Genomic DNA, 20,104 nt, shown 5'->3' with positions numbered 1-20,104 from the left:
GCTTAGCACCCCAAAATCTGGACATTTATTGGGGTAACTGAAATCAGAACTGCAGCAAGGAGAGCTACTCCAGAGTCACATGGGTGGGACTGGGACACTGCTGCAACTGAATTTCAACCCAGGAAGCTCCAGGTGCATGGACCTCCGGGCTCTCTTGTGGCTGAAATGGAGCCTTCCTGGGACCAAGCTACACAGAGCTTGTCCCAGCTGCAGGCTGACCCCATGAAACAGATTATTTTATCTCCTCTCTTGAATCAATCTTGTTCTCTTTTCTTCAGCAGATCTGCTAATGCCTGCAAGCTCACCCTGTACTTATGAGGGTAAAAAGCAAAAACAATCTCCACCCCATCCAAACCCAGCAATCCCAGCCACAGCTAGATTATGGATTAGAAAACAAGCCCACAAAGGGCACTTTCTTAATCGGAAACTCTTAATCAGCAGTTGACAATTAGCCAATAGCTTATTTGTGCCCATTCTTTGCAGAGGGAGCAATATGTTTTAATGGGATCCCTACTATGCCTACGGTTGACACTGCACAAAGCTAATAAATGATATGGATTGGTTTTGTTACTGAGACATCTCCAAGGAGCCTGGGTCAGACAGGCCAATAAAATTGGCCTCATAAATTTACCCTGACGCACAGGATTACTCCAGCCTCACTGAGGTCACCTTCTCACACTGATTTATTGCCAGCCCATGGGTTAATAATACTGCTTGTGGGCTGTTGTTTTTCCCTCCATGTAGCAGATATTAATCAGAACGTCCCTGTGTTCTCAGGTCTTTGTGGGCAGGTGCAGGAGATGTGAGGTGTGGGGAGGTGGGTGTGGGTTTCTGATTAGTTATTTTCTAGATCAGGCTCTCTCAGAAGCCCAGCAGGGACAGGCAATAATAGTTTTTATTTCTACAGAGCCCTGAGGAAGATGAAGAGCTACTGAAGTGATAGAGGGCCTCATGGACACTGGGGATTTGCCCCTCTTGCCTAGTTCCAATCATGTAACACACAGCATTGGCAGGATAAACTGCAATTTACCCTGGTTCCAAGTACTAATACAAAATAGTAGCTTTGCTGGCCTGTGCAAGAGAGTGCACTGGTGCAGCACACCAATGGTTAGGAGCAGCACAGAGGAGCCCACAGCAATTACCATGTTTTTGAAAATAAATGAAACAGCCCTGGGTATCTTCCCACTCCTTGTAAGCTCACTGATTGCTCACATGGCCTAGACTGAGCCTTGCCCAGCCTACCTAGCTGAAACTGCTGTATATACAAGGCAAGGACAGCTCAGTTAACACTGAGCTGAGAAGTGGGGGCTGACAGAAGGGCTCTCCCCCAAAGCTCTGCTTTGTCAGGCTAGAATTAAGGGTTGACTTCACTGGAGCATTCAGAGGTGCTCGTTGGGGCCCTAAGAAAAGCTGTGCAGACATTTTGCTGCTTAGAGTAGCATTGCAGTTTACTGCCTCTTGTGCCCAGAGGTCACCCCATAACACTGTGTTCTCAAAGGGGCCTGGATGAGAGTAGGGGGCTTTAGAAAGACAATACTCAAACAGTACTTCAAACATTCCCATAAGCCATCCCACATGTTTAGCCCTAGGCATGGGCCAGGCCACCAGGCCCCAGTCAATTTCACTTTGTGTCACTCAGTTTCAGATGGGCTCAACCCCCCTGTACCTTAAGGTCTATCTACTGCCTTCTCCTGGGTGGAATTTGTCCTCCCCACCAGAGACACCCCTGACATCTCTCCCCTGCTTCCACTCAGACTTGCTGCTCAAAGCAAATACACATACCCTGTAGCTTCCAGCTGCCTTTTATATTTGAATTAGTTAATTCCCCTCATCTGGGGGCTCTTCTTGTCAGCAGGGCTCACTTAACCCCAGACTCTCCAGCTGAAGGGCAAGACACCCTGTTACAGTGCTTCAGGACCTCAGCACTTTTTTCCTAATCGTTATTGAGACCTAGCCTCATTGAAAGGAATGCTGTGACCATAACACTTAACTCCCAGACAATGCCATTCACCCTTGGGCAGAGGGATCAACACAAGGCCACTGAACTGTCTGAATCCTACACAAGTGCTCAACATAGGTCTTGAGTGGTGAATTTCACCTGCAACAATCTTCCTATTCAAAGGGCTTTGCAGCTATTAACCCTCTCAGTCTCACAGCATGCTAGTGAGATAGCTAAAGACCATTATCTCTATGTTAAAGCTGGGGAACAACAGGCACTCAGAAGTTAAGTCCCTAGCCCAGGCCCCAGAGGAAGTCTGTATCAGAGCATTCTTGGCTCCCTGTCCTGTGCCCAGGCAGCAAGATCACTTTCTAATCACAATGAGCTGCAGTATTTTAGAGAGTTACACGTGCATAAGAGTCTCTATGTGTGTGTCTGTCTGTGAATAGAATTTTTGAATTTCTCACAAACTACATTTTCTGTCAAAAAGATATTTTGAGGGAAAGTTCCTAGGCAGCTAACTCTTTGGTGCCGAGAGAATATTTTGTTCTGTGTCTGTACAGCACCTAGCATGATGGGGCCTGGATCCATTACTAGATCTCTCAGATGCCAACACAATAATAACAATAATAGTCAATTACCTCTCCATAAGGGTGTAATGGAGCATCTTTATCTTTAGCATTTATATCAGTAAATCTTTATACCACAGCATGTCAGATTCATATAGGGATGAATGATCCCTTCTCACTGCTGTTCACATGAGGGAATTAATACCAAATCCACACTTACCAGGCTGAACCTGGCCTGGAATCTACTGCCTGGTATCCAGATTCTTCCTCAGCTTTCATCCACTGCAAACCCACTGGCAAGAAACAATGCACTTGTCCCTCAGCAAAGAACTCCTACACCACAGCAGCTTGTCACGTGCCTCCTTCCAAGTTCTGCCCTACTCCAGGGTTGCATCTGGTAGTATAGAGTGGCTATTGCCTCAGTTTTTAGGAGCTTTTCTGGGCCAGTACAGAGAACAGAAAACAGACCGCGCTTTAGTATAGCTGTAATGGGACACTTTGGCTCTCACAGGCCATATGGAAGCAGCTGAGACTGGCAGCTTTGGCTCTGGATAGATGCAGGCTGTGGTGGGGATCCCTGCAGGTTTCGCAGGCAGGCTATTGGCCTGCCGTCAGATATCAGCAAGCTGTCAGCTCTGCTTTAGGCTTTCCATCCCCATTTGCAAGACAGCTGGTCAAAGACAACAGTCTCACTGGACGTTTTTAAGATAGATGACAAGCGAGGCTGCGGATTGCACCTTTGATTGATTGTTTTTAAGCACTAGCTGAAGAAAGAGGCCTGCACTGAGAGGAGACTGTGGCCCAAATTTTTAAGCAGCCACATTTCACTGTCTGGTCATGGCAGACGTAGGTTTGCATGCAAATCTAGCTTATAGGCTCATCACACATAGAAAAGGGGCCCAGCTCTCAGGCCTGTTCCAATTTTAATCTCTCCAGATCTTAACTATAACAGATAAAATTACTTGCTCTGCAACCCCAGTCTCAGAGCTGGATGCAAAAGGTCACTGAAGTTAAAGGAAAGGCTCCTACTGACTTCAGGGGACATTGGGTCAGCCTGTAGATTGGGTAAAACTGCTTAACTTTTCAGCTAATGCCTGGCTTGTTGAATTATGCCATTTTATTGCCCAGTAACTTATTTGGTGAGTCATTTCTGGCTCTACTCAAGAAGTTCCCTAGTTAGGAAATGCCACTGGTCACAAACATCCTGCGTTAGCAATGAGGTCAAAGGAAGGCATTAACTTGAATCATCTCATCTAGCAGAGAGAATGCAGTGTGGGGAATCCAGACTCCTAAGATGTAGGCATGGCTTTGCTCCTGAGTTCCTGTACAGCCATGGGCTGACCACTTAGTCCCTGCATGCCTCAGTTTCCTCATCTATAAAATTTGTATTCCTATAGAGCCTAGAAGCTCCAATTGTGTCAGGAACACATGGTGCTAGGTGCTGTACATGTAGATATTAAATATCATTACTTAATAGAATATAATCCCTTGAGGTCTGGGCCTGCCTCTTTTATGTACCTTTTGAGACTTATGTACAGAAAGGGCTTTGGAAATGGTTACAGATTAGATATTACTTCCCCCAGCATCCAGCATTGGGTCTTACAGCACATTACCAACGAATCCTACGCGGTAGGCCCACTACAGAACAATTACGCAAACACACCTTTGCAAAGATGTGACATGTATCTATCACATGGGGATGAGGCATAGGGTTGGTTGTGATGCTGGGGGTGGGTGGCAAGAGGATGGATGGATGGAATGCAGTGAATGTTCTGTTTTTGTTTAAAGGAAACCTCCAGCCATTTTGCTCAGCCTGGTAGCCTGGGAATCCCAAATGTTAGAAACATTTCTGCTCCGATTGGTAGTTGGCTCCTAAGATAATGATTTGACTTACATGCCATGTCTCTGATTTGGTTTAACGCCTCACTGACCTTTGCCTAAATGGAGTATGTGACGTGTGGACTGCCTTATTGGAAGCACCCTGAATAGATGGGATAGTCTAAGGAATGAATAGGCCTTTTTGCTTCTGCATTGAGTTAACCAGTTGTCCACCTCAGTGATGGAGTCTGGCACTGAGGCCAGTGGAAAGGCTTCTCCACTTGAGCCTAAGACTGCTCATCACTAAGTCTGCACTTTAACCCTAGTTTAATGCCTTAAATAGGACCTAAGTGGAGCCTGGGCTTTGTGCATGGTAGCATTTCGTTCCAAGTATGTGGCTGTTACCTGATAATTAAAATCTTCCTTTCCAGGTCCCACCTAGGGGAGGGAATAAGCTGCTCTCTCTCTCCTCCACAAACAGAGCCAATGTAATGCTCCAGTCAGTTAAAAGTGGGGAGGAGGACCCAGGGAAATTGCAGATTTGCAGACTTTACTTGATCAGAGCAAATGACTGTGTGCCTGGATCCGCAGAGGTTGTCTGCCCCACCTTGGAGAGAATGCAGCTGTAGTGGCTTTGAAACGTAGGCCAGAATTTAGACAGAGAATATAAATCACCATAACGTACAGGTGGAAAAAATCACTCTCTCACTAAGCATGTTACTAGTCTGGAGAGCTACCTGTTAAAATACAGATCTTGCAGGTGTACAGCAGGAGAGAGATCTCTGTGTGCTGGAACTCAACCCTGACCAACACTTAACTTTGCGGTAGTGTGACGCGCACACCAGTGGCAACTAGACCACTTACACAGAGAAAGAACAAGTCTCCTCTACAGCCTTAGCTACGAGTAAGCCGGCATTTAGCTCAAACTGTAGAGGTGCCTGCACTGAGGTCCCACGTTCCAGTCTGCCTGTGAGCAGTTACAATAGCTATGTGATGATAACACAATAAAACAAGAGTTCCTGGGAGTTAGTTCAGGGATGAGTGAGTTAGCATACAATCAAGCACAAAGTTGCAAGTGGGTCACCACACTGTGGGTCCTTTCTACAAATGTGTTTCATATTATTAGGCAGGAACCCTGTGTTCAAAGCTTTAATTCATGGTCTGAAGTTGGGTTATTCTCTGGATTCTAAATGCTGTACTAGATTGATTCCTCCTAGACTGTTCTCTGCAAACTGTTAACAACGCAAACTGTCCTTGCATTGATGTGAAGAACACAAAGTTCTTTGGTTCTTAACTTTACATCTAGCTAGCAGAACACAAAGCCTCCTTCTAGCTCTGTTATGATCAGCCTTCACAGAGGCCTGCATCTCTGCAAAAGATAACCCTCTGAACTTTCCAGCCACACCCCAGGCTCTGGCATCACAACAGCAGATGGTCTGCGCAAGCTATGTCGAAACTGCAGGCTTCTGTCGGGAGCCCAGAGTCTGCTGTGTCAGGAGAGTTCTGCCGACATCCCTTCTTATTCGTGGAAGAAGGAAGAGAGGGATGTCTCGACAGAGGGGATTTTCCTGACATTTGGCCCTGTGTGGCCGGGCAAAATGTTGGGATAGCCTCTCCCGAGAGAACGGTCAGCAGGAGATATGTAACATGTCGCCAAATTTGTACATCTTTTGCCAACAGTTTTTGGCAGTCTCAGCATAGCCACAGAGTACGTTCTGGCTGCTGCGCAGGAACAGGACAAGGCTTTCCAGGCAGCGCCCAAGCATGCAAGGAATCCCATAACACCAGAAAGAAATAGAAGATCCAGGTCCAATGTGGCCAGCTTGTAATTTGACTACTCAAAGCCCTAACTCCTGGAGTCATGTTATTGTCACAGAATCTCCAATGTCCGTTGTTTTTTTGTGTGTTTTTTTAAAGAAAGCTTTTAGCTGTCATGGTTTTAGAGACCTACAATCTCCGAAACCAGAGGGCAAATAAGAAATGTTGAGTGCTTCTTATTTTAAAGCACCACAAGGTTTTTAGCAGCTCTCGTGATTTTTGAAAGCTTGGAGTTGACAGTGCAGTTGATCCCATATCCGAAGTATGGAGCGTTTAGGTGTTGCTGAATAGTCTCAAACCGTATGCACACACCAAAGTGCAGTGGTGTGGACAACTTGTGCCTTGCACAATGGGGTTCTGATCTCAGGAGGGTCATCTCGAAACTAGTACAGTAATAATTAAAAACCTTCTTCCAAGCTGACCTATCCATGCAGGGGATGCTGTGGTGGAAGTGAGGCACCAAATAAAACATAGATATTTGGCCCTATTTTTTTTCCCCTTCTTGTTTTCAAATCCGTGGAAATGAAGGTTCAAGGAAAAGTTAATTTAAGATGCTCAAGCAGCAAGATAGCTGTTGTATGCAATCAGAGGCCATTATTTACCATTAGGAGGGGGAAAGTACAGAGGTATCCAAAATGAAACTGATTGGCATAAATTGCTGGAACATACAAAGGGCAAACTCCAGGATGTGAATTATGGTGTATTAATTCCCAGCTAGTCTCGGCACAAAGCTTAACGTCTCATTTCTAAAGAAACATGCTAAATGTGATAATGATACAACAGAATATCCCCTGGCCTGGCTTTAACCAAGCAGTGCTCGATTTGAATCAGCTGCCTACAAGTAAAAGGCAGGTTTTATGCCATTATCAACATTCTGAGTCATTTGGTAGCCATATCTTAGGCCTGCTGCAGCCTCACTAAGCCCTGTGCTCACTGCCACCAGCCTCTGCTTTCAGGATTGGCTCTTTGAGACTGTTTTCTCTTGCTGAGGATGGAGAAGAAACAGACAGGAATGAAAAAACAAATTGAAAAAATGAAAAACAAAAAAAATGGGAGGGGGGAAATCCAGCTGTTTGGTATTTGATAGTTAAAAAATAAAAAAATACCCAGCAAACTTACCCAAGCCCACTTTTTTAACTAAAATTTATTTTTTAAAACAGAAAACTCATGATTTTTCATTGAAAAAATGAAAGATTTGGCTAAAACTAAATTTTCATTTTGGTTGAAAAGTCACTTTTCATAGACAAATATTTAAATGAAGAAGTGCACCCAGCACTAGCTGAAGGAAGATTAGCGAAAGGAGGACAGGGAAGTATCTTCACTGAGACTAATTAACTCCATTATTGTGACTTGTGCTACCCAAAGACCTTCAGGACAGTATTTAGAGACATTCACTCCGTTCTCCGCTGCACCTCAGTTAGTTTGCTAAGTTCTCCTCCTTGGAGCTGCATCAGCATGTTTGCACATGAATGGAATGCTTAAGGTTGGGTATTAGTAAGGTCTAAGATGAAAAGTCCCAGTTTTTCATCTCTCTTCATGTGGCAGCCATTCCAATCCTGTAATCACTTTTGTTGCTCTTTTCTGAACCTTTTCTAATGGCAAGATAAAGTAGGAGCTATACGGCTGAACTCAGAGAAGTGGTCCCCTACATAGACAGCTGGGTAGAGCAAGGTGCAGAGATGACTGTGTGACAAGCCAGAGAGCAGGCGGATGAAGAAGCAGAAGAAATTGCACATAGCGCTGTATCAATGAATTGAGAGACTGCGTTGTCAGCGTCATGTACTGCCTGCCACCCCATCCTAGGGAGAGCGACTCGTCAATGTAAAGACCAGCCTGCAGTTTCTGGTATGTTATGCTGCCTGCTTGGTTCGACATTTATCCGTGATTCCCCCCAGTTGCTAATAATACTTCATTACTTATCATCTTAGAGTTAGGGGTTGAGGTACCTATCTAAATGATCTGGCAGGGTGCAGATCTCTAGGGCAGATGTGTTCTTCCAATTTGAAAGTGGGCAAAGAAACCTAAAGATGCTGGAAGTTTGCAGCAACCCTGGTCCTCAGATCCCCTTCGAAGATGGGCCTTTAGGAAAAACACAGACTCCTCCAGCCAAGCACATGCAGACAGCAGAGAGATACCCCATGTCTTTTCTCCCTGTCTCACCATACTTTTGAAAGTGCTGCTCCTCCTGTTCTCCAGATCTGGGAAAGGTACCATGTGTTCACGATCCGACAGCCAAGTTCTTGAGGAGCCTGGCTAGCTCCTGCTGCTTCAGGTTATTTTCATCCTGCCGTAACACGGGGGGACATGCAAGATGTGCTTCAAAACACTGTAATCATCTTTTAAATGGAAATGAAATGTGTGAATTAAATGTAAATTGCAGCAGAATGGAAGGACAATCACTATTAGTTAAGGTCTGACACCTATTTTTGCAGACCTTTCCTAAATGCCACAACTTGTTTCCCTGCACTAGTGACGAGGGCTTGTAATTATGTGGCAGCTGCTCTTGCAGTCAGCCCCATGACAGTTACCGAGGGCCCCGTACGTAGTGCTGCCTGTGTATTTTAAATAAATCTGGACTGCTTGTTGGTTTGGTAAAATTATGAGGCTCTGGTGATATTTTTATTCAGGAGCCAGGAAAATAACCCTTTGTGTTTCCCCCTTGAAAACGGGAGGTAGTAATACAAAGGGACATTTTTACGGAGACAATTTAGTTAAGGGTTTCCCCATTTGCTTTTATATTGGAAAAATATATGTCCTGCTAAAGTGTGCCAGTTTCTTCTCTAACCACAATCCCATTCCCAAATCTTGATGCCTATCTGGGTTCACCTGGCCATGCTCATTTGTATTATGATAACATGCAGTGGTCCTTGAACTATTTGAGCTCTCCTATGCTCAGGACCTCCAGAGGTAAGGTGGGGGAGGGAAAAGGGGGATATTGCCAAGGGGCTTGGCATTTCAAAGGGGCACGGGATCTGCTGTGGCAGCTGGGGCACTGTTCTGCACGCTCCATGCAGCTCCGAAAGCAGAGGGCAGGCCCCAGCGCCATGGTCCAGGTAATGGTGAGGGTTGACTTCCCTGGCCGCATCCCTGCTGGAGGCCACACCCCTTCTGGGGCATGGAGCTGCCCTCGCACATCTTGCCTGGGGCCTGCAGAAGCTGTCAGCCTCTCGCCTGTGCTAGGTGCTGTATACACACACAGTAAAAGACAACCTTTGCTTTGAAGAGCTTGCAATCTAACTCAACAGATGACACATTGTTATTATGGGAGTGGGAAGGAGGTTGAGGCTCAGAGATTAGAAGCGACATCTCCAGGACCTTTCCCAATCCAAGCCAAACTGACTGAAATCATCAGACAGGTTATGTGTAATAAAAATGGAACATCACAAAACGAGGAGAGCGGAGCTGTGACTGGTGACGTGCTTCTACCTGGGTGACATCTTGCTGATTAAGGAGCTTTTCTTTTTCTCATTGTTTTCTCTCTCTCTCTCTCTCTGTAAAGATATTTGCTATTGTTGCTATTACTGGGGGAAGAGTACTACTGCAATGCACCCTCACTCTGCCCCAGGAGTGGGAAGGGGATCCTTTACCAGGGCTTGCAAACTCTATTGTGGTAAATGAAAAATTGGAATGATCTTTATTACAAATCCCAAGCAGAGTAAATGGTGAATTCTCTGTAACTTGAAGTCTTTAAGCCATGTGTTGAGGACTGAGGCCAGATCTTCACTAGACCTTAAAGTCAGTTGTAGATGCACAATTCCAGCTACGGCAATTACCTGGAATTTATTTATCTATAATCGACTTACCTGCCCTGCCTTACCCAGGGAGGTCAATGGGGCAAACTCTCCCATCAACCTTCCTTACACCTCACTAGATTGAGAAGTACAGGGGTTGACTGCTGACCCCGACAGTTCAATTTCATGCGTCTCTACTAGGGACGCAAAATCGAATGCTAGAAAATCATCCCTGACTGGGTCGATCTTCCAGGTAGTGAAGACATATCCTTAGCTAGACAGTCTGCTCCAGGAGTTGGTAGGTGAGGCTCTGCATAGCACAGGGGGTCGGACCAGATGATTACAATGATCTTTACTGACCCTAAAGTCGATGAGTTGCAAGATTTTGATAAATGTGACACTAAGTGGAAAAATGACTTATGGAAACTCTGCTCCCACTATAGCTATTCATGTTGTTCCTAGCCCCAGGGTGAAATGTATAGATATTTTGAGATTTCCCCTTTCCTACTCACCTTCACAGAGATCAAGGTCAATTTTGGGAAAGAGGTTCTTACCCATGAAAGCTCATAACTTCATACATTTGTTAGTCTTTAAGGTGCTACAGGACTGCTTGTTACTTGTGAATCTTACTTGTGAATCTTGGGGAAGTTAACCAGAGAGACTGGCACCTGGGGGCTGAATTAACCTCACCTAGCTGTGAACCACACCACTTCAAAGTCCTACTGTATTATTGTGGCCTCAGTCTTTAAGGTGCTACAGCACTGCTTGTTTTTTTTCCTCCCTAAGGACAGGCAAGTTCCCTCCAGGGAGTGATCCCTAGAGCAGCTCACAAAGAACCACGGCATGTGCCTCCAAACACTCGCAGGTGACAGGTGCGGAAAGGCTAACAATGTTATTGACTAGGTAAAGAGCTTTCATGGGTAAGACCCACATCATCAGCTTTTAGGGAGGAACTATAAGAAGGCATTGGAGGATTCTCAGCATGTGAATGATACAGCAGGCATCCCCAGTGTAACATAGGTGGGATTCCAGACAGCACTAGAATGGAGCTGATCTGGAATGCTCTCTGCACCAGCCAGGCAAAATAGCCTGGGCTTAAAGGGAATACTGCCTCTGATTTGGTTTTTGACATTTTTAAGTTTTCCATTCATGGGTGGAATACATTTTGTGATATGCACCAAGGCATGAGTGGATGTGCACCACCAATAAAAACACATACTGGCGGCTGTGGGCGGCTGTGAGAGCTTGCCTAATCAGCTGGATGGCACCTGAATTTCTCCTGGACAGTCACCCAATTGCTCAGTTAACGAGAACACTGGTCAGAGGTATTTCTGTGTGAACTGCAGCTTACACACTGCTTTCAGTTCCATTATGGCGTTCTGTTTCCTGTTGGCTAAACTTCATCTTCTGCACTCCAAGGTGCTGCACGGAGCCAAAAGCCACTTCACCCTGAACCAGGAAGGCATGTAAACACATGCTCATTTTTCAGCAGGTAAGTAGTCACATTTGCAATGATGTTTATACAGCAAAGAGACAGCTAGAGATTGAATAACCATCACAAACAGAGCTCCAGAATGACTGTGGTCCCTGGTAAACAAAGGCGATAAAGCTGGAGTCAAGCTGCGTGGAAACCTGTTTATGTGCATAGCTGTAATTGTTTTCTCTAACAAAGGGCTCCTGTTAAAGATGGATCCATAGATTACGGTATCAATGAAGCTAAATGGGTCTTGTTTCATGCTTAAGTGCTTTCCTGGATCAAGGCCTTAAACTCTACTTTCAGGGCCTAAATGGTTCACAGGCCTGTCCAGGACTCTGCAGAGGGGTGAATTCCTTCCTGACATGATGAGAATGTCTATTTGTTTCACACTGGCTGTGATGCCTGACAGCAGCTCAATTAAGAGGGAAACATCCTTCATTCCTATTAGGTGAGTCATCATTCTGGCCCGATGCTGAATCCTCTCCAGCTCCCCAAATAAGAAGATACAAGTTTGAAAGGATCCAGAGTTAGCCTTCCTATTTTTACAAAGCTTGCAGCACTGTCAGAAGGAAAGGGTACCATCTGGTTAGCCCTTGTTTACTGCACACCCTGCCAGTTTGAGCTGATTAATCATATTTACCCAAGTATCTTAATTACTCCCTGTCTCGCGACTCGCCTTGCTCTCAGCTGTTGACCCATCCCCTCCTCCCTGCTCTCGTTCTTTTTTTAAAATTCCTTTCTATCATTAATCATGGGAGCAGCTTGGGTAGAGGAATTCTGTGGCTTGGATTTCACTGGCAATGTTACTGCCTCTCACAGTGGAATGGCTGGAGTTGGCTGCTGGCTCCTGACAAACTTCCTAATTAATCCATCCCAGATCAGAGGAGGACTAATAGGAGCTGAAGATTGTGTGCCGGAAGATTCCCTCCTCCCTTCCCCTTGGTGAGTGTTGGACTTGGACACTGTAGTGCTGGATGGTCTCATCACGGCTGCGCAGGGTGCCACTGCGTCTAGTGATTTATGCTGAGGTAGGAGAGGATTTTGTTTTGCGTTTCTGCTTTCCCTGGTTCCAAGGCTGCACGCTCATAAATCAAATGAAGCCCCAAACAAATCTCTTTTGGCCTTTTCTGACTGACCCTGCACAATCACCTGACTAGCCTGGGCCTGCTCTTTCCACTGCAGCTCTGAGGTGTGTTTTTTTCTGGAAACAGCTGTGGCATTGGCATTGCCCCTACTGAGCCACAGCGTCCAATCAAGTGTCCCATCTCTCTGCACAATGGGGCCAACTTATGTCTGTCCCCCAGCTCCTGTCATATCAGATTAGATCCTCTTTGTCCACCACATCCTATCACGCCAGACCCTCTCATATTCAGCAATTGCAAACATGTTTTTCATTCCTAGATCTCAAAGCATGGGCAAGAATTTACAGATGGGGAAACTGAGGCTGGGAGCTGTCAAGTCACACACAAACCTGGGAGTAGAACCCAGGAGTTTCAGTACTTAGTGTGGTGCTCAGCAGTGCCGACAGCCACCATGGGCCCCCAGGACAAGGTAGGAGGGGAGGCCTGGCTCTGCACCCCAGAACGGGCAGGGCCAAAAGTGGAAGGGACAGGCCAAGAGTGGAAGGGGTAGGGCCAATTACATTCATTTCTCAGCACCACCCAGACTGCAGAACTGGGCCTCCCCCTACTCTCTTACAGCTTCCCGCAGAGCACTTCAAAAGAGCCTGGGGGTAACTGTCCCCTCTGCCCACCATAGCAGGCCTGATGGTTCTCTATTCATTGACCCTAGCTTCCTGTCACAGCTTTCATTAGACTAGATTAGATCATGTCCATCTCCTTTAAATTTCCTGGCTGTCATACGGAGATGAGACCTGACTAGAACCTCTGGATTTTGTTTAATTAGTCTTGGCCACGGGTGTGAGCTGAGGGAAACACACAGAACCTCCATGCCCCATGACTGGAACGGTAGAATTATTCAACCACAAATCAAGAGTCTTGACAGGAAAAGGCCCAGTGCATAGTTTGGATGTGATCACCCATTTGAGGGGATAACCTAGGCCTGAGGGGGTGAACTTGCTGAGAAGAGACACTACTAAAGAAGGTAATTTGTTGATCCAGCCTTGCCTGGCATTTCAGCACAGAGAGTGGCACCATTTTCTTTATGACCTCATAAAGTCACAGCCGAGAGGCCGATTTGGAAAACAAACTGCCTCGGGTTGACAGATAATTAGATACAGGGGACATATTATACGCCTTTGCATATAAATGCACTCTGAAACACATTGGTTCATCAGAAGTTTAGGTTAAAGGAGAAGCAGGTATTCCTGACACATCAGGAGATATATTCTGATGCAGTCTAAGGCAATGGCTTCATTTTATTGCTCTTTCCTCTCAGCGTTGCCTGATGCGCTGAGAGTGCAACCACCCTTTGGAGGCAAGCTTGGGTTGTTTTTATTTTGTCTTTTCCAGGCAAAGGGTGCGTGTGCATCACAGCTGGAATTTGTGGTTGCAGCCACAGGGAGTGGCTGGAATGGAATTCATTTTTCTCATTCCAGCATATGTGACGTCCTGTCTTTGCTCACATCAGGGGAGCGGGGGAGTTCCCTCAGGCAAACAGTCCCATTGAGCGCAACAGAATTCTTCGAATATGACACGTTCCTTGTCTTCTAACAGAACACAGTGTTGTCAAACCCCTAAAATCATGAAACTGGCTAAAATGTTGTGAATTATTATTTTTTCCCATATGAAAAAGAGCCGATTTCTACGCCTTATGGTTAGTTCAGAAACTGGCAGGTGAAGAACCCCAAATGTGTTTTTTAAAAACTGAGATTCTTGTGCATGTGCATGATTCCAGGAGCTGAGGCTTTACGAAAGCAACCAGATAGTGTGAGAATGGCAGCATGATAACATGACATAATGTGAACAGCCTAGTACAAGGGTCAGCAACATTTCCAAGGCAGACTGCTGAAATTTGACCTTTTGACCTCTACCTACAGTTCCAGTGCTGGCAATACTTTTTAAAATCACTAATAGCTTTGTAATTAATAACTAATATGTAATTAATTGCTATTAACTTAATACTCAAGAATAATAAATAATACAATAAGTTTATTTATTTATTATTTTATTAATATTTATCAAGTTTTTAATTTTTATTATTAACTTATAACAGGTTCATTCATAAATTAGTTAAGATGCAGAGCTTTACAATTTAGATGGTGGTTGGGAGTCTTTTGTTAATCTACGCGTGGCAGGCTTTAAGCAAGCTGCATGGGGAGAAGGGGCAGGGCAGAGCTCCCACCTCGTGTGCCCATGAAAATCATCTCGCGTGCCACTTTTGGCACCCATGCTGGGGGTTACTGACCCCTGGCTTGGTGGATGGCACCCTGGACTGCAGCTCACATTTTATTCCTGTTTTGTCACTGCTTAGGCAAGCTACTTCCCTGTTGTGTGCGTCAGGTTCCCCAGGGGGATCATGTAATTCTGCCCTCCTTTGTTAAAGTGCATTGACATTTATGAATGCAGAAGATGGCATAAGATGTAGGTATTGTTTAATTAGTATTTTACAGTCACCCTGGCATGACCCCCTCCACTCTCCTTTTCCCCACACCTCCACTAATGCACGTCACAAGTCTACCTACTCTTTCTTATTTCCATTCTACCTTCTTCTTCTCCTCCTCCATCATCCTCTTCTCTTTATGTTTTGGTTAAGCGGGGAGTGAGGATGGCCAAAGGAGAAAACTATTCCTGCTCTGACTCCCCGAAAGCCCAGAGACAAGCACATGGCAAAAGATAAAGCAGTAGGTAAATAACCCAGCCTCCACTGAAGGAAATAATATAAATAGACTCACTGTCACTTTGATTAATTAAATCTTTCTTAATTAGGCTACATCGATTTTAAGGGCTGTCCAAGCAGATAGTTCCCCCCACAACCCCGCTGTCCTTTCCTGATGAGTTACAGCTCAGCGTGGTGAAAATGGCTCTGCATTGGCATACTATTGCCTCTCTCTCTGTGGCTGTGTCTCCACAGCAAAGCTATTTCGGAATAATGGCCGTTTTTGCAAAATGACTTTGTGAGCATCTACACAAAAAAAGTGCTATTTCAAAATAATTTTGAAATAGCGGGCAGCTTATTTTGAATTCTGTAAAGCTCATTCTATGAGGAATAGTGCCTATTCTGAAACAGATATTTCAGAATGGGGCTGTGCAGACAGGGAACAGCGGCTATTTTGAAAAAAAGCTATTCTAGAATAGCAAAACAGAGAGCAGTCAAGTAGCACTTTAAAGACTAGCAAAATAATTTATTAGGTGAGCCAGGCTATGGTCTGAAGAAGTGGGTGTGTCCCACGAAAGCTCACCTAATAAACTATTTTGCTAGTCTTTAAAATGCTACTTGACTGCTTTTTGTTTTGATAGTGTATAGACTAGCATGGCTTCCTCTCTGTTACTATTCTAGAATAGCTTATTCCGAACTAATGCTGCTGTGTGGACATAGAGCCTATTTCAGATTAGAGCCCCCGGAAGCACTCTGGGCCAATTTGTGTGGACACACTATTTTGAAATAAGTTTGGCTTATTCTGGGGGTTCCCTGGAGTATGCTTGCATTATTCTGGAATAGTTTATTTTGGAATAATAACTCTCACATAAGCTCTTTCAGAATACCCCTTGTGATCCAATGTCATGCTTTCCTATGTGCACTTAAAAAAAACAGAAGTCAGGTGAAGGTGAGAAGGGCTTGAATGTCAGCCCAGTGGCTTGTAGGCTTCTGCATAACCACTGTATAGGCCTACCCTGGGATAAAACAGTGGCAGCATCTTCTGCAGTCTGTGAACAGGATGCAGCTTCCAGGTGTTTCAGGGCTTGACGACGTGGGGCATGGTAAATTGTGAATTTAAATCCACTTCATAATGTCAGTGCTAAGCCCTGTGTGGCCTCTCTTGTTTTGTTTAAGGCAGGATTATTTCAGATTTTTTTTAAGTCAACTGGGAACAGAGTTAACATAGGCTGCAGTAAATTGCTCTGAAATGTAAACAATGTGTGGACGCCATTCTTTCCAAGAGAAAGCTGCATTGCTTTAGCTTAAATCAGGGTTTAAACTGACATGGTTAAATGGGTGCAATCAATCACAGAATCATAGGATTAGAAGGATCTTTAGAAGACATCAACTCCAGTCCCCTGCACTCATGGCAGGGCCAAGCACCTTCCAGACCATCCTTGACAGGTATTTGCCTAACCTGCTCTTAAAAATCTCCAGTGACTGAGATTCTACAACCTACCCAGGCAATTAATTTATTCCAGTGCTTAACCACCCTGATAATTAGGAAAATCTTCCCAATGACCAACCTAAAACTTCCATGCTGCAATTCAAGCCCATTGCTTCTTGTCCTGGCAGTAGAGGTTAAGGAGAATAAATTCTTCTCCTGCCTTGTTGTAACAATCATTTAGGTACTTGAAAGCTTTTATCATGACCCCTCAAAGTCTTCTCTTTTCCAGGCTAAATAAACCCAGTTCTTTCAGTGTTCCCTCACTTCCAGCTCCTTCTTCTCCTGACCTTGCAGCAGGTGTTCCAGGCTTTGCAGGTTTCCTCGGCCTCTCTTGTCGTCACTCGAGCCCCAGCGAGTAAGAGGGAGAGCGGGAGCGAAAGTGCTGTGCTGTGTGGATTATTGTGTGTTTGTCATCTGGAATGGTATAAGCTGTAGGTACAGCATCTCCCGCCTGTGATTTATGGTCCCTGTCAGGCAGCACTAGCGCTTTGTCTGCTGTAGCGTGGAGGATGAATGCAGAGCTGTCAGCCCAGGCAGGGCAGTCTTTCTCTCTCTCTGTGCCGCGCACTCGCTCCCCATTTCACGCCACTGAACATAAACAATCTTTTGTAAACCTGACAGTCACACTTGTGTCTTTGGAAACATAAAGCAGAAATGTATGACTCGGCTTTCATTACCCAATTTCCTGGGCCTGGAGAGGGAGAGCTCCAGCAAGAGGCTGACTGAAGCTGGGGAATGGAAGCATCCCATTAGGGTAAAATGTGGGGTTATCATTTTCTTTATACACACACACACACACACACACACACACACACTATGCAAACACTCCTGCTCACACACTCATCTGTGAGCACACACCCATCTGCCCATCTACACACACACACACTCTCACAATCTCACATGACTAGGCACACACACACGTGCCCTTGCATTCTTCTCAGCAGTGGTGATTCACAGTTGCACCTTTTGCAGGCACAGTTATATAACATTTCTGAACAGCAGACGTTCCAGATCTTGCTTGTTGCTGTATATTTCCCTCAGTTTAGCAGAATGCTTAACCACAGAATAGTACAGGTTGAACCTTTCTAGTCCAGCACTTTCTGGTCTGGCAACATCTGTGGTCCAGCGTGATCTTAGTTAGCTGGAGGTCCACTTATCATGGGTGTGGCCAAGTTTTCTGGTGTCCCACGAAGTTTGATTATAGCCACTGTCCTGGCTCTCAGATGACATGTAGGGGTAAATGAGAACTAACAGCACAAAACACGAAGAGCCCATTAAGCAGGAGAAGTGCTGGTAATGCTGCTAGACAACACTGACCTCCTGTGGGTTGGCAAATTCTCTTGTTCAGCACCAGTCACATCCAGAGGGTTCCAGACAAGAATGGTTCAACTTAGGATCAAAGTCTCCTTGATATTCTGTGTGTGTGTGTGCGCTGTCTGAACCGTCAACCGAAAACCTAAATGCATTTCTTTTCCTTCAAACAGGTAAATCCCCGAGTGGTGGAGGGAGCCTAGAACTTTGGAAGTAAACGGGAAGACAGAACCGAAGCTGGGGCAGAAGGCACACCTGAGATACAATGCACACGTGGCATTGGGGGTGAAGCTGAAGAACTGTGCTCCTGATTCAAGTTGCTCTCTGGCCCCTGACCACTACAAAGCAGTAATCAGGCCCCAGGTCATTGTGCTATTGCCCCATCACCTTTTCAAGGGCCCTTGAAATCTCTCTCTTTTCCTCAGCACAAAATCTTATAGATCCTGAATCATGAAAGTGAGGACCCCTGTGTGGATCCCTAGGGTTAGGCAGAGCAGCCTGAACAAACTGTAGGGTAAGTACTGTAAAACGCACCACACGGCAAGCACACATCATCCTACAGCTGCATGGGACAAGCTTAGCTAAGAGACAAGGGCTACGCCCTCCTCCAGGAGGCTTTCCCCCCCCTCCCTTTTTCCAACCCTCACTTTCACCAGGAGTATTTGGCTTCAGGCTCCTGAAGACTGAAGGTAGTGATGGTGGGAGTGGGTTGTTGGCTCTGCTGTGAGGTGGATAGAACCCAGATGGTTAACGTGTTCTGAAGATGGCTCCAACACCTGGAGGCCTAACCAGCATGCAATAATTTCTAAGAGGTAGGGGGGGGAAAAAAAGAGAGAGCCCTGTAGTTATAAATCTGCAAATAACATGTTGATTCCATTTTTCAGGCTAGAATGATTGGCTTGTCTCATATCTTAGGAAGAAAGCCAGAGAGCATGGGGGAGATGGATTTTCCACACAATTCAGGTGTGGCTGCTGACCTTCCCTCTCCCCCATGATCTCTGGGTCAGTCACTGGTGGAAGCTTACCAAATCCTTTCCATGCTGGAGGGATCGGAACAGATGCCGATGCCCTCTGATGCAGCTCTTTCCCATATTTTACAATGACCACTGCTGCACTGCTGGGAACCTTTCCCCTCTGACATGTTCATTCCATTCCCAGGACGGTGTTCCACTTGCTGCCCTCACACATCACACCATGGAATCGGACTGACGAGGGCGCGGAGTGGGAAAACACCTGGCAAACACTTAGGTGTATTCTTTTCCAGATGTCTTATGGAAGTTCCCCTACACAGCTCCAGCAGTCTGCAGGCCAGGGCTTCAACATCGGCAAAGGAACACTGTTGGCATGAAGGAGGAGTGGCTGGTATGCACTTTCTGTAAGGATCAACCCTTCACGTCCCAAAGTAGACTGGGCCTGATGACATCAGCTAATGGGGCCAACAGTCACAAATAGCTTTGGGGCAAAGTGTGTGTGTGTGTGTGAGGGGCGGGGGGGGGGCTGCTCTATGTCCCCAGAAGGGGTGGGGCCAACATGGAAGGGGCAGGGCCAAGAGTGAAAAGGGGGGCTAGGACAGTCAGTCCTTAGTGTTGCTTAGGCTATGGCACTGGGCCCCTGTCCCTCTGAGCCATGGCATTTCAAAGGGGCCCGGAGCTCCAGCTGCTGCCCCGCCAAAGTAGCAGCGTCTGGAACTCCACGCCCCCTTGAAATGGTGTGCCCCAGTACAATCAATGCCTTCTTCCCTCCTCTGCCCCCATCCACAGTCCTGGCAAGGCAGAATAGAAGGCTCCTCTTTGTCCCTTGGGGTGGTCGGAAGGGAAAGAGTGAGCTGAATATTGAAGTCACCTGCCTCAGTGAACTGTTTATATTCAATTTGTGGCTGCACTTACGGTATAACTTGTGAAGTCTTTTAACTTGTGTCAAGGGCACCTGCTGCATAGGGCCAGACACCTTATTTTAGCATTTACATAAATCTGAATAAACAAACCTGCTGGTGTCACACAATGTCTTTGAGTGTCTTCTAAGCTGGGGGTGGGGTGTTAAATTATTTTCCGAAAAGGAGAATACCATAAACGTCTTATTTCCTCCAGCTAATCCTGACTCGAGCTATGTCACCTAAAATGCGCAAGAGCACGTGTGAGTCCACCCTTGCTCTCAATGTGCAGCATGTAAGAGAAT

General features: G+C 45.8%; 1 long non-coding RNA gene across 1 annotated transcript; it reads left to right on the top strand.

Moving 5' to 3' along the window:
- Positions 1 to 12,189: 12,189 nt before the first annotated feature.
- LOC142004349 (uncharacterized) lies at positions 12,190 to 19,402 on the top strand. The gene is made up of 3 exons (XR_012642983.1): positions 12,190 to 12,294; positions 18,103 to 18,443; positions 19,194 to 19,402. It is a non-coding gene; the product is annotated as an uncharacterized LOC142004349 (long non-coding RNA).
- Positions 19,403 to 20,104: the final 702 nt, after the last annotated feature.

Source organism: Carettochelys insculpta, chromosome 31 (assembly GCF_033958435.1).
Source record: "Carettochelys insculpta isolate YL-2023 chromosome 31, ASM3395843v1, whole genome shotgun sequence".
NCBI classification, from domain to species: domain Eukaryota; kingdom Metazoa; phylum Chordata; order Testudines; family Carettochelyidae; genus Carettochelys; species Carettochelys insculpta.
This window is presented reverse-complemented; position numbering and strand designations above follow the sequence as displayed.